We start from the raw sequence: 14,439 nt of genomic DNA on the forward strand, positions 1-14,439 counted from the left end.
CATTTAAGCAACATTTGACTGATGACTTTTCGCTTTTCCATTTGTCTTTCGTTCAATTGGTGTGGCACCCATTTTCCTACCTTTAAGATGTTTCCCATTGATTGTAATCAGATCGTAAATTGTTTGCTGAGCAACATTTAATCTTTCTGCAAGTTATTTTTGAGTTTGACAGGCATCTTCATCCAATAATGCTTGTAATTGTTGGTCTTCAAACTTTTTTGATTGACCTGGACGTGCTTTGTCTTTGACATCGAAATCATCACTTTTAAAGCGTTTAAACCAGTGTTCACAGTATCTTGAGATGGAGCATGTTCACCATAAGCTTCCCGAAGTATAGGAGCACTTTTTCTTCAAAATAAAGTAATGAATTAAAACTTTTGCAAATGCTCTTGTTTTGGCATGAAATTTGACATTTTTAAGCATAAAAATATCTATGATGTTAACACCTTCAGAAAATTTGACATATGAAGTTTTGAAGCTTGCTGTCAATACAACAAAATAGCATACATATCAGATCGCATATATATCAACATATGTGTAACTCCATCTATTGAAAAAAATCCGCATTATTAACTGGTAAACCTAGTACACTGGAAAGCCATGGGAAAAGTAATTGGGGAATCTTAAAAAAGTAATCCAGCAGAAAAATAATAATTGCAAGGGCTAGAGGGGTGTCAGAAGATATAAAAGTGGGCAGTTTCAAGATTTATTTTGGAAGTAGAATAGAGCCTTGAGTCAAGGCTGCAGATGAAGAGAGGAGAAGAAATTAAGAATGAACTCCAGTCTGGTTGCCGTGGATCAGTGGTTGAGCATCTATCTATGAACCAGGGTGTTAAGATTCCATTCCTGGTCAGGGCACATGCCTGGGTTGTGGGCTCAATCCTCAGAGTGGGGCATGCAGGAGGCAGCCCATTGATTATTATTCTCATCATTTATATTTCTCTCTCTCCTTCCTCTCTGAAATAAATAGAAAATATATTTAAAAAATTTAAAATTACTTGAAAATACCTCGGTGTTAAATTTTGGTCCTATGAGAAAAGAGATTATTTCTTACCCCTAGAAATTCTACACCCTAGTGATAACCTGAATGAATTAATTGGCTTATTTATTTATTTATTAGATCAAAAGGGATTTTTGTTTAGACTCTATCATAACCCTTAAGTAGTTTTTTAGAAGGTTCATTACTTGATTCTTAGCTTCTAAAGCCCTTAGTAGTCTTGTTTCAAATAAGTTAAGAAAGTTTTATAAGTAGACTATATGCAATGTTAGGAAATAATCTGTTATGTTATCTTTCACTGGTCCCCTGGTCCTTTTCTTCACTTCTCCAGAGATTAGTAGTATTATCAATTTAGCATGTATTACTGCAAATCCTTTCCTGTTGATGTACCATCATGTACCCATAAGAATTTTATAGTAAATTTGTGTGTCCATTTAAAAAATATGTATACTATATGTATTTTTCTACTGCTTTTTTCACTTAGCTGTATGTCTTAGATATTTTTTGGAGTTAGTACATAAAGATCTAGGTCCTTTTTTTTAAACTGTTGTGTGACATTTCATGGTATGGATGTAACACAGTTTAGACATTTTATTGATGAAGTAGGGGCCCAGTGCATGAATTCGTGCACCTTGAAAGGAACTAGGCCGCAAGGCTGTGGTAGGCTCAGGGGCGGGTCTTGGCCCATCCTCCATGACCCCACCTGGCTCCTCCTGCTGTGGCCTCCGGGCCCCTGTCTGCCGGCAACTCCGCTCCTGCTGCTGCCACTCCCATGTGCTGACAGCGCCGGCCCCGCTCGAACCCGCTGACGGCATGGAATGATTGGGGCTGGCGCCAGCTGCCCCAATTGTTCTTCAGGAGCAGGGGGAGGTGTAGAAGCCCTCAGGGGTGATCAGGGCCTGCAGCAGCTGCTCGCACCCGCTGATGGAGCAGAGTGATCAGGACTGGCACCGGGCGCTGGCAGCGGGTGTGAGCTCCAGATGGGAATGCAGCACACAGGAGCAAAGAATTTTCAGTAACTATCAGTGGCTCACCTCTATGACAGCGACTGGCGCCTCCACTCATCTGCTCCACCATCACACCTCGGCCAATGCCCTCCATGTTCCACACACACCCCTGGTGGTCAGTGCACATCATAGCTACTGGTTGTTTGGTTGTTTCAGTTTTTCCACCATTCGGCTATTTACATATTAGCCTTTTATTATAGAAGAGTAGTGGCCCAGTGCATGAAATTCGTGCATGGGCTTGGGTGTCCCTCAGCCTGGCCTGCACCCTCTCCAATCTGGGACCCCTCAGGGATCGGGCCTAAACTGACAGTTGGACATCCCTCTCGTAATCCGGGACTGCTGGCTCCTAACTGCTCACCTGCCTGCTTGCCTGATTGCCCCTAACAACTCTGCCTGCCGGCCTGCTCGTCCCCAACTGCCCCCTCCCCCTGCTGGCCTGTTCGCCCACAACTGCCCCCCCTGCCGGCCTGATAACTCACAACTGCCCTCCTTGCCGGCCTGATCACCCCCAAATGCTCCCCTTGCCTGCCTGTTTGCCCCCAACTACCCCCCTGCCAGCCTGCTCACTCCCAACTACACCCTCTATCTGCCTAATTGCCCCCAACTGGACCCCCCTCCCGCCGGCCTGACCACCTCCAATGGCCTCCCCACTGGACTGATCACCCACAACTGCTGTCCCATCCTGGCCTGATCATCCACAACTGCCCCTCCCCTCTTGGCCCCTAACAACCTCTACCTCGGCCTGCCACCATGGATTTGTCCAGAAGAACGTCCGGAAGGTCTCCTGGAAGGTCTCCCAGTCTAATTAGCATATTACCCTTTTATTATAGATAGAGGCCTGGTGCACAGGTTGGGGCCAGCTGGTTTGCTCTGAAGGGTGTCCTGGATCAGGGTGGGGGTTCCCTTGGGGGTGTGGTGGCCTGAGCGAGGGGCCTGTGGTGGTTTGCAGGCTAGTCATGCCCCCATTTGGGTGGGGATCCTTACTGGGGATGGTGCCAGCCTGGGTGAGGGGTTCAAGTCTGTTTTCAGGCTGGCCACACCCCCTTCAGGGTGGGGTCCCCACTGAGGTGCCTGGCCAGCCTCAGTGAGGGGCTGAGGACTGTTTGCAGGCCCTTCCCTCGGTGGCTGTCCTGGGCGACCCTAGCCTCCCGTGTGCTCAGGCTGGCTCAGTGGCCACCGCCCCTCCTTCAACTGCTGGTCAGGGTGGGCGGGAAGCTTGGGTCGCCCCCTTGCTCTGGCCTGCTCCATGACTGCCTCCTGCAGGCCCCTCCTTCTGTGGCTGGCTCAGGCGGGCAGGAAGCTTGGCTTCCTCCGTTGCTGGGGGCAACCCAAGCCTCCAGCCCGCTCCAGGTGGCTCTGTGGCGGCCGCCATCTTTGTACCACTAATTTGCATATTCCCACCTGATTGGCTGTGGGGTGTTGTGGAAATATGGTCAATTTACATATTTGTCTATTAGTGTAGATGTTTAGTCTATTTTCAATTTTTTGTAACATAATATTGCAAAGAATATATTGTGTAGTAGTTTTTTTGGGTTCATGTATGTTTTCTCTAGAGGAGATTCTGAGAGTAGGAATTGCTGAATCAGAGTATATACATATTGTATATTTTAGTAGGTATTGTCATATTGCTTTCTACTGGACCACTATGCTGACTGCATTTCCACTATTTCTATACATTCTCGCCAACACTGGATATTATTAAATAGTCAATTTAATTTTGTGTTCTTTTAAAGTGTGAATATCAATTATTATATATGTTATAACCACAGACATTTTATTTTATATATACTTATATATTTTAAATTCTCACAGTTGATATTTTTCCATTGATTTTTAGAGAGGGTGGAAAGGAGGGAAGATTGGGGAAGGAGGGAGGAAGAGAGAGAGAGAGAGAGAGAGAGACAGAAATGTGAGAAAGACACATTGATTGGTTGCCCCCCCCCCCCCCCACTTGCCCTGACCTGGGCTCAGTGAGCCCACAATTGAAGTATGTGCCCTCGACCAGGAATCAAACCCAAAAGTCTTCAGTCTGTAGGCCAACACTCTAACCACTTAGCTAAACTGGCTAGGGCTATATGATGTTCCTTTGCTGTGTAAACATTTTATAATGTAATAGGAAAATTCAGTTCACTAGTGTAAGAAATAGGAATAACTATAACAAATATGCAAGATTTTTTATGGAGGAAGTTGTAAAATAATAGCATAGACCATACAAGAAAACTGGAAAGATATGCATACTATGTCTTGATGGAAAAACTTCAGTAAGGTAGAGACCCTAATCAAATTCCAGTATATATGCTTATGATTACCAAGTAAGATAAAACAGGCTTAACTGTGAGAAGGAAGTCTCCTTTCCCCCTGATCTATCCACACAGTTCTCTTCCCTAGAAACAAATAACTGTTGTCATTTTCTTAGATATTTATCTAGAAATACTCTATGCATGCATGTATGTACGTTGTGTGTATGTCTCTGTGTGAGCTTATCCATTGTTCTGTCCTTTGTTTGCAGTTAATTTATGTAGAGGTTGTTCCATATTAGTTTTTAAGCACATGTAGAGCTAGCTGCCTCATTGTTTGCAAGGCTTCATAATATTTCATTGTATGTCTTTATTGTCATTTATTTTATCAGTTGTCTCTTGAGAGACATTTAGGGTGTTTTATTCTTTTTATAATGTATATCTTTTTCCATTTCGTTCTTAAAAACATTAGATAACATATTTGTAGGAAGGATGCCTAGAAGTGGAATTGCTTGGTCAAAGAAATATTTTTCAGTTGCCCTTCATAGAAATTGTACTAGTTCAGCCTTAGCTGGTTTGGCTCATTGGCTAGATCAACGGACTGCGGACTGAAGGGTCCCAGGTTCGATTTCAGTGAAGGGCCCATGCTTGGGTTGCAGGCTTGATCCCTGGTAGAGGGCATGCAGGAGGCAGCTGATCAATGATTCTCTCTCATCATTGCTGTTTCTGTCTTTCTCTTCCTTTCAGAAATTAATAATAAAAAAATACATGTGTGTGTGTGTGTGTGTGTGTGTGTATGTAAAAAAGTTGTACCAGTTCATACTTGTTTGCAGTATGAGACTCTCAGTACATTTAAACCTTTTGATCTTGTACATGTGGTAAGAGAAAATTGGCAGCCCTTTTTTCTTAAACATTTCACACATTTAAGAGCATTTGTATTTCTTTTTCTACGGAACTGTTTTCCCTTTTTTTGCCCTTTATTCTCTTTGATTGTTGGTTTTATCTCATTGATTCCAGGACCTCTTTGTCTTCAGTTTTTTAGGGTATGCTTTGCAAATATTTTCTTCAGAGTTAATCATTGTGTATGTTTGTGATTTTTCCCCCCATATGAATCTCTTCTATATTTTTTCTTTAAAAAAAGTTCTGAGAAAATATACTAATGTAAAATTTACCATTTTAAGTGTACAGGTCAGTGGTATTAAGTATAATAAAAAATCATCATTATTTTCCAGAACTTTTTCATCATCCCAAATAAACTACCCATCCTATATAATAAAAGCCTAATATGTTAAGTGTCCAGTCGTCCAGTTGTCTGTTCAACCAATCAAAGCATAATATGCTAATGATATGCTAAGGCCGCTTAACCACCCACTATGATGTGCACTGACCATGAGGGGGCAGACAGTTGGCTGGTTGACCAGTTGCTATGATGTGCACTGACCATCAGGGGGCATACGCTCCGACTGGTAGATTATCTTGGAATGAGCGAGATGGGCCGGACATGCCCTGGAGCCCTCCTGCAGTCCCTCCCGGCTGGCCATCCTCGCGTGTCCCTTCCTGGCCCCGATTGTGCACTGGTGGGGTCCATCAGCCTGGCCTATGCCTTCTTGCAATCTGGGACCTCTCGGGGGATGTCGGAGAGCCAGTTTCAGCCTGATGCTGCAAACCGGACCAAGGGACCCCACTGGTGCATGAATTTGTGCACTGGGACTCTAGTTAGACAATAAAGCCCAATACCTCTTACCCCCAGCTCCTGGAGACTTCTATTCTACCTTTTTATCTCTATGAATTTGCCTATCCTAAGTACCTCAAATAATTGGAACTGCCCTGACCGGTTTGGTTCAGTGGCTAGAGCATCGGCCTGTGGACTCAAGTGTCCCCGGTTCGATTCTGGTCAAGGGCATGTACCTTGGTTGCGGGCACATCCCCAGTGGGGGTGTTCAGGAGGTAGCTGATTGATTTTTCTAACTCTCTATCCCTCTCCCTTCCTCTCTGTAAAAATCAATAAAATATATTTAAAAAAATAATTAGAACCATAAAGTATTTGTGTCTGGCTTATTTCACTTAGTCTAATGTTTTCAAAGGTCGTCTATGTTGTAGCATAGGTCAGAATTTCTTTTCTTTTTAGGGCTGAATAATCTTCCATTGTATGTGTATACCTACATTTTGTTTTCCCATTTATCTGCTCATGGACATTTTGGTTGTATCTATTTCTTGGTTATGGTGCTATGAACATTAAATGTGCAAAATTCTTTTTGAGCTCCTGCTTTCATTTCTTTGGATACATAACCAGAAGTGGGATTGCTGGATCTTATGGTCATTCAATTTTTAATTTTTTGGGTAACTTCCATACAGTTTTCTATGGCTGCTGCACCTTTTTACATCCCCATCCATAGTGCACAAGGGATCATGTTTTTCAAATAACCAACCCATCAACCTTTCAGTTTCTCCACACTAACCTTGTTGCTTTTGTTTTGATAGTAGCCATCCTAATGGATATGAGATATTTCCTGGTTTTTATTTGCATTTCCCTAATGACTAATGATGTTGAGCATCTTTTCATCTGCTTATTGGTCATTTTTATATTTTCTTTGTGGTTGGGCAAGTATCTGTTTAAGTTTTTTGCCCATTTTTGTTTTGTTGTTGCATTGTAAGAATTCTTTACATATTCTGGATATATTAATCCCTTATCTGATATATGATTGCTAATATTTTCTCTGATTCTGTGAGTTGTCTTTCATTCTCCGACACAGTGTTCTTTGCACAAAACTTAAATTTTTTTTCAGCTTTGTACTTTTGTATGTTTTTCTATTACTAACTAGTATCCTTTCTTTCAGGTTGAACCAACTTTCTCTAACATTTCTTATAAGGCTGGATTAATGATGAACTTAAAACATTTGTTTTTCTGGAAAATTATTTTCTTCAATTTTGAAGGAAAACTTTGTTGGGTAGAGTATTCTTATTTCGCAATATTTTTCTTTCAGCTCAAGAGTTTTTTTTAAATGCAACATACTGACTTTTTAAACAAAAGTAACTGTTAAAGTCAACCAGGCACTCATATTAAAAGAAAAAGTAATTAGAAGAAATTTTATCTTAAACACCTTACAGTAACATATTGTAGTTACATTTAACTGAGCTCTGTTGCCGTGAAGAATTCAGCTCATGCATAGGTATGAATGAATGATTTGTACATTTTTCAACTATTCAGTGAACACTACCTTATATACACATATACATTAAATTTGAAAAGATTTAACTGATGATTCCTAGTTATATTTCATTTTTGTTGATCTTTTGGAAGAGGTCATCTAAAGAGAAGAATATGTGGTTCTGGCTCATGAATCATGTAATGAACCCAGCCTGGACTCTGGTGGACACCAAGTCTCCTCCACTCCTCTTCTGACATCAGATGGGTTTTGGGTACTTGTTTGGAAAGTTCTCTGGGTAACATGACATGCCACCACTTGTAGTGCTAGTTGAACTGTTTGTCCAAGTAGTAGATATGCTTGTGGGCCATCCTGCCAGCAGGTTGGGAAGAGTCAGGCCAAGGCAACAATTTGACTACCTTGGCACAAAATTTTAAATTTTGTTTTCTAGTTTATCTAATGTTTCTTCTGTTGCCTATGCTTTTGATGCCGTATTCAAGAAATCATTGCCAAATCCAATGTCATGGCACTTCCTCGCTATGTTTTCTGCTAAAAGATTATATATAAACCATTATTATATTATGGTTTAAGCTCTTAAATGTAAGTCTTTGATCTGCTTTGAGTTAATTTTTGTATGTGGTGTAAGGTAAGGGACGTACTGAAATCTTTTGTTGTGACGATTGACTTTTACTCATTTAATGGTCTTAGCACCCTTATTAAATTGTTTGACCAAATATCTTAGGATGTGTTTCTGGGCTTTGTATTCCATGCCATTCATCTGTATATCTGTCTTTATGCCAGTATCATGGTATTTTGATTTGTTGTAGCTTTGTAGAAAGTTTTGAAATCAGGAATTGTGAGACCCCCCTCTAGCTTTGTTCACTTTTTCAAGATTTTTGTCCCTTGACATTTCATATGGATTTCAGGATGAGATATCCATTCTGCCAAAACATGCTTTGGGTCTTGATAAGGATTGCATTGAATCTGTAGTTTGCTCTAGTGGTAGCATTCTCATTTTAACAATTTTTATCTTGTAATCCATGAACATGGATTTCTTTCCATTTATTTGTACCTTTAACTTCTTTCACCAGTGTTTTATAGTTTTCATTGTGCAAGTGTTTCAACCTTTTGGTTTAATTTATTTTTATGCATTCTTTTAAATGTTACTGTAAATAAGTTCTAATTTTTTTGAATTGTTCATTAGTGTATAGAAATGCAACTGATTTTTGTATTTAAAAAATTTAAAAAAATATTTTTATTGATTTCAGAGAGGAAAGGAGAGGGAGAGAGAGAGAGAGAAACATCAATGATAAGAGAGAATCAATCGATCGGCTGCCTCTTGCATAGCCTCTTGCATACCCCCTACTGGGGATCAAGCCTGCAACCCAGGCATGTGCCCTGACTGAGAATTGAACTTCATGACCTCCTGGTTCATAGATCAACATTCAACCACTGAGTCACATGGGCTGGGCTGGATTTTTTGCATGTTTATGTATTCTGAAACTTTGCTTGTATGTTTTCTACATATAAGATCATGTCATCTGCAGAGATAATTTTATTTTCTTCTCTCATTTGGATGCCTTTTAGTCTTTTCTTTTTACCTAATTAATCTGGCAGGGACTCCCAGTACTGTGTTGAGTTAGAGTGGTGAAAGTAGGCATCTGTGCCTTGTTCTTAATCTTAGAGGAAAAGCTTTTGGTTTTCACCACTGAGTATGATGTTAGCTGTGGGTTTTTCCATGTGTGACCTTTATCATGTTGCAGAAATTGTCTTCTCCTCCTAGTTTATTGTTTTTATCACGAAAGTATTTGTCAGACGGTCCCTGCCCCCTTCCCATTTAGATGACCAGGTGTTTTTCCCTCGTTAGTCCATTACTTTGATTTCCTTATATTGAACTGTCATAGCATTCTGGGATAAATCCTACTTAGTCAATATATAATCTTACTATGCTTCTGAATTTGATTAGCTACTTTAGTTGAGGATCTTTACATCTATATTCATGAGTAATACTGGCCTGTAGTTTTCTTGTAATGTATTCATCTGAATTTGGTATCAGGCTAATGCTGGTCCCATAGAATGAGTTAGGAAGTGTTCATTCCTTTCCAGTTTTTTTGGAAACAATTTGAGAGGATCAGTGTGAATTCTTTTTTAAATATTTGGTAGCATGTATCAGTGAAGCCATCTGTTCCTGGGCCTTTCTTTGCTGGGAGATTTTTTTCCTCAAAGATTTTTTTTTTTTAAATTGATTTTAGAAAGAGAGAAAAACATCAATTGGTTGCATTCCACATGTGCTCTGACCAGAATTGAACCCATAACCTGGGTATATGCCCTGACCAGGAATCTGACCGGTGATCTTTTGGTGCACGGGAAGATGCTCAACCAACTGACCCACAATAAACAGGGCTGCTGGGAAATTTTTGATGACTGGTTTAATCTTCTTACTTGTTACAGTTCTAAACAGATTCTGTATTTCTTATTGAGTAAGTTTTTGTAGTTTGTATATGTCTAGGAGTTTGAATATTATTATGGTTATCCAATTTGTTGGCATACAGTTACTTTCTGTATTTCCTTATGATTTTGTTTATTGCTGTAAAATTGATAGTGATGTCCTATTTTCATTCTGATTTTAATAATTGAGATTATTTTCTTAGGTTAAAGATTTATTTATTTAATAATTGTTTATTGTTGAAAGTATTACATGACCCGTTTTTTTTCTCCCCATTGACTCCCTCCAGCCTGCCCCTACCCCTGTGCCAGGCTCTCACCGCTCCCTTGTCTGTGTCCATAGGCCATGCTTATCTTCTACATTTGTATAGAAGATAAGCATGGGAGTTGACTGGCCGACTGGTTGGTAGCCATGATGTGCATTAAGCATCTGCCCCAGATGCTTAATGCAGCAGCGGAAACCATAGGCTTAGAAACTTGGAACAGACTGATGAATCTCAGAGGGAATGAGGTAGTGGGTAGGGTGGTAAGAGATTAACCAAAGATCTTATATACATACTAGAGGCCCAGGTCCCTTGCCGTGGCCTGCGGCGATCATGCCGAAACTGGCTCTACAACATCCCCTGAGGCGTCCCCTGAGAGGGCACAGGCCAGGCCGAGGGACCCCACAGGTGCACAAATCCTTGCACTGGGCCAATAGTATGCATATAAGGTCCTTGGTTGATTACTTCCCATCCTCCCACTCTCCCCTGCCTTCCAAGGATCTGCACCCTTTTCCATGCTTCCATGTCTCTGGATCCACTCCATTCATCAGTTTATTTTGTTATTTATGTTCCACATATAAGTGAGATCATGTGATACTTGTCTTTCTCTTACTGGGTTATTTCACCTAGCACGATACTCTCTAGGTCCCTCCATGCTGTCTCAAAGGGTAAGAGATTCTTCTTTTTACTGCTGCATAGTATTCCATAGTAGAAATGTACCATAGCTTTTTTATCCACTCATCTCCTGATGGGCACTTGGGCTCTTTCCAGATCTTAGCTATTGTAAATTGTGCTGTTATGAACATAGGGGTGCATACATTCTTTCTGATTGGTGTTTTGGGTTTCTTAGGAATATATTCCTAGAAGTGGGATTTCTGGGTCAAATGGCAGTTCCATATTTAATTTTTTGAGGACACTCATACTATTTTCCATAATGGCTGCACCAGTCTGCATTTCCACCAGCAGTGTACTAAGGTTCTCTTTTCTCCACATCCTCACCAGCACTTGTCGTTTGTTGATTTGTTGATGATAGCCATTCTGACAGTGTGAGGTGATACCTCATTGTCGTTTGAATTGGCTTCTCTCTGATGATCACTGACTTTAAGCATTTTTTCATATGTCTTGGCCATCTGTATGTGCTCTTTGGAGAAGTGTCTATTTAGGTCCTTTGCCCATTTTTTAATTGGATTGTTTGCTTTCCTTTTATTAACTTGTATGAGTTCCTTATATATTTTGGATATTGACATTTATTAGGTGTATCATTGTGAAATATTTTCTCCCAGCAGTGGGCTCTCTTCGTTTTGTTGATGGTTTCTTTTGCGGTGTGGAAGCTTTTTATTTTGATGTAGTCCCATTTGTTTATTTTCTTCTTAGTTTTCATTGCCCTACGACCGTGGTCGGCAAACTGCAGCTTGCGAGCCACATGCGGCTCTTTGGCCCCGTGAGTGTGGCACTTCCTAAGCCTTAGGAGTACCCTAATTAAGTTAATAACAATGCACCTACCTATATAATATAAGTTTAAAAAATTTGGCTCTCAAAAGAAATTTCAATCGTTGTACTGTTGATATTTGGCTCTGTTGACTAATGAGTTTGCTGACCACTGCCCTAGGAGATGTATCTGTATACATATTGCTATGAGAGATGTCTGAGATTTTGCTGCCGATGGTTTCTTCTAGGATTTTTATGGTTTCATGACTTACATTTAAGTCTTTAATCCATATTGAGTTTATTCTTGTGTATGGTGTAAGTTTGTGGTCTAATTTCCTTTTTTTTTGCATGTATCTGTCCACTTTTCCCAACATAATTTATTAAGGAGAATGTCTTGATTCCATGGTATGCTCTTGCATCTTTTGTCAAATATTTATCAAGTATAATGTTTTGGATCGATTTCTGGGTTCTCTGTTCTGTTCCATTGATCTATATGCCTGTTCTTGTTCCATACAAGGCTATTTTGATTATAGTGGCTATGTAGTACTAGTATAACTTGAAATCTGGTATTGTGATTCCTCCAACTTTGTTCTTCTTTCTCAAGACTGCTGTAGCTATTTGGGGTCTTTTTTGGTTTCATATAAATTTTTGGAGTATTTGTTCTAGATCTGTGAAATATACTGTTGTTATTTTAATAGGGATTGTATTGAATCTGTAGATTGCCTTGGGTAGTATGGACATTTTAATGATATTAATTCTGCCAATACATGAATATGATATATTCCTCCACGTGTTTATATCTTCTTCTGTCTCTTTTTTCCTACGTCCTGTAATTTTCCGACTGAAGATCTTTTGCCTCCTGGGTAAGTTTATTCCTAAGTATTTTAATTTTTTTTGTTGCAGTGGTCAATGGGATTGCTTGTTTAGTTTCTCTTTCTGAGAATTTATTATTGGTGTATAAAAACTATCAATTTTTGGGTGTTGATTTTGTATCCTGCTACATTGCCAAATTCTTTCATTAAATCTAGTAGTTTTTTGGTGGAGTCTTTAGGGGTTTCAATATCATGCCATCTGCGAATAATGAGAGTTTTACTTCCTCCTTTCCAATAATGTTGCCTTTTATATCTTCTTCTTGTCTGATTGCTGTGGCTAGGACTTCCAGTACTGTGTTGAATAAGAGTGGTGAAAGTGGACATCCCTGCCTTATTTCTGCTGTTAGGGGAAATGGTTTTAGATTTTGCCCATTGAGTATGATGTTTGGAATTTTAATTATGATGTTTGAGCATGGGCCTATTTTGGTTCTTCTTGCTAGGGACTCTCTGTGCTTCCTGAACTTGTGTGACTCTCCTTCACCAGGTTAGGGAAGTTTTCTGCCATTATTTCTTCAAACACCTTCTCTTGCTCCGTTTCTTCCTTGGCTCCCCTGTTATGTGAGTATTGTTATGTTTCAGGTTTCCTCACAACTACCTTACGCTGTCCTCCTGTTTTTTAATTGTTTTTTCCTTTTGGTTCTCTGATTGAGTGATTTTTTTCAACCCTGTCAATTCACTGATTCAATCCTTAGCTTTCCCCTTATCTGCTGTGTATTCCTTCCAATGTGTTGTTTATTAGTGCTATATCATTCTTTATTTCCGACTGTTCTTTTTTCATAGTTACTGATCTCTTATGCTGTTTAATACCTTTACCATTATTGTCTGATCTCTAAATCAGATTAATTTCTTCATTTCATTTATCTCTTTTGGAGAATTCTCTTATTTTCATTTGGTTTTTTTTCTTTGGCTCCCCATTTTGGGTGTCTATGTGTTAGATAGATCTGCTTCGACTTATAATTTCTAGTGCAGGGTAATGTCAGACACTTTCTGATTGGCTCTGCCTACCTTGTTTGGGGCTATCAGCAATCCACAGCTTGTGGCTCCCTCTGCCTTGGCTTGATGCTTTTGGAAAGGACCAAGATGTGCACCAGCGTCTTCTTTTTCTGGGTCCATCCAGGCCCAGAAAGAGATCAGGCAAAGACTCAAAGCCTTCAGAGATCCACCTCTGCCTACATCTGATTGTTGTAAGTCTTGATTCACCTTAGTCTATAGACCTCAGATTGGGGCAAGAGTTCTTCCAACAGGGTGTTGCGATTGCCTTTCCTACAGGCCAAAACCACCTGGGATAGCAAAGGTCTGCCTGAGAAAGATGTCTTCTGCAACTCAAGGGAATGACTTATCACAGGAAACCCGGGTGTCTGCCTTCTGAGCTCTAACGCTAGAGCCCCCTAATCGTGGACTCTCCTTACACAGCTTTAGTCTACTCTGCCCTCCCTTTGCCGTGGAGCCCAAGGTGAATGGCTGCACAGGAAATTCTATGCATTGGCCCTTTAAGAGGATGCCTGCATTTCCAGTTGTCTCTCACTGGCAGACAGCATTCCTGTTGCTTTTCTCAGCCAGGTCTTATGTAGGTACCTTTGTTCTTGTTCTGTGTGTTGGGGAGGCCAGCTTGGGGTTTAGACTCCAGATTTCTCTGTGGCAATGCCCCTCAGCTGATATATCTCTTTAGATCAGCGGTCCTCAACCTGTGGGTCCCGACCCTTTTGGGGGTCAAATGACCCTTTCACAGGGGTCGCCTAAATACATCTTGCATATCAAATATTTACATTACAATTCATAACAGTAGCAAAATTACAGTTATTAAGTAGCAACGAAAATAATTTTATGGTTGGGGGTCACCACAACATGAGGAACTGTATTAAAGGGTCACGGCATTAGGAAGAGTTGAGAACCACTGCTCTAGACCTTCAGCTGCTGTCTGTGGGAGTCCGGCCACCCTTTTGAGACTCTGCACTTCCTGCCAGTCTCTGTTCAGTCTTCATTTCCCGCTTTTGGTTATGAGGGTTCTTTCCAGCTAGCCTTCAGTTCAGTTTGGTCCTGGGAA

General features: G+C 40.5%; 1 protein-coding gene and 1 pseudogene across 5 annotated transcripts in view; one reads left to right on the plus strand and one right to left on the minus strand.

Moving 5' to 3' along the window:
• The window catches only part of ZMYM2 (zinc finger, MYM-type 2), a 171,151-nt gene that overhangs the window by 13,690 nt on the left and 143,022 nt on the right, over positions 1 to 14,439 (plus strand). The window lies entirely within an intron of this gene.
• On the minus strand, positions 7,519 to 7,758 carry LOC102760777 (annotated as a pseudogene).

Source organism: Myotis davidii, unplaced genomic scaffold (assembly GCF_000327345.1).
Source record: "Myotis davidii unplaced genomic scaffold, ASM32734v1 scaffold767, whole genome shotgun sequence".
Classification (NCBI taxonomy): domain Eukaryota; kingdom Metazoa; phylum Chordata; class Mammalia; order Chiroptera; family Vespertilionidae; genus Myotis; species Myotis davidii.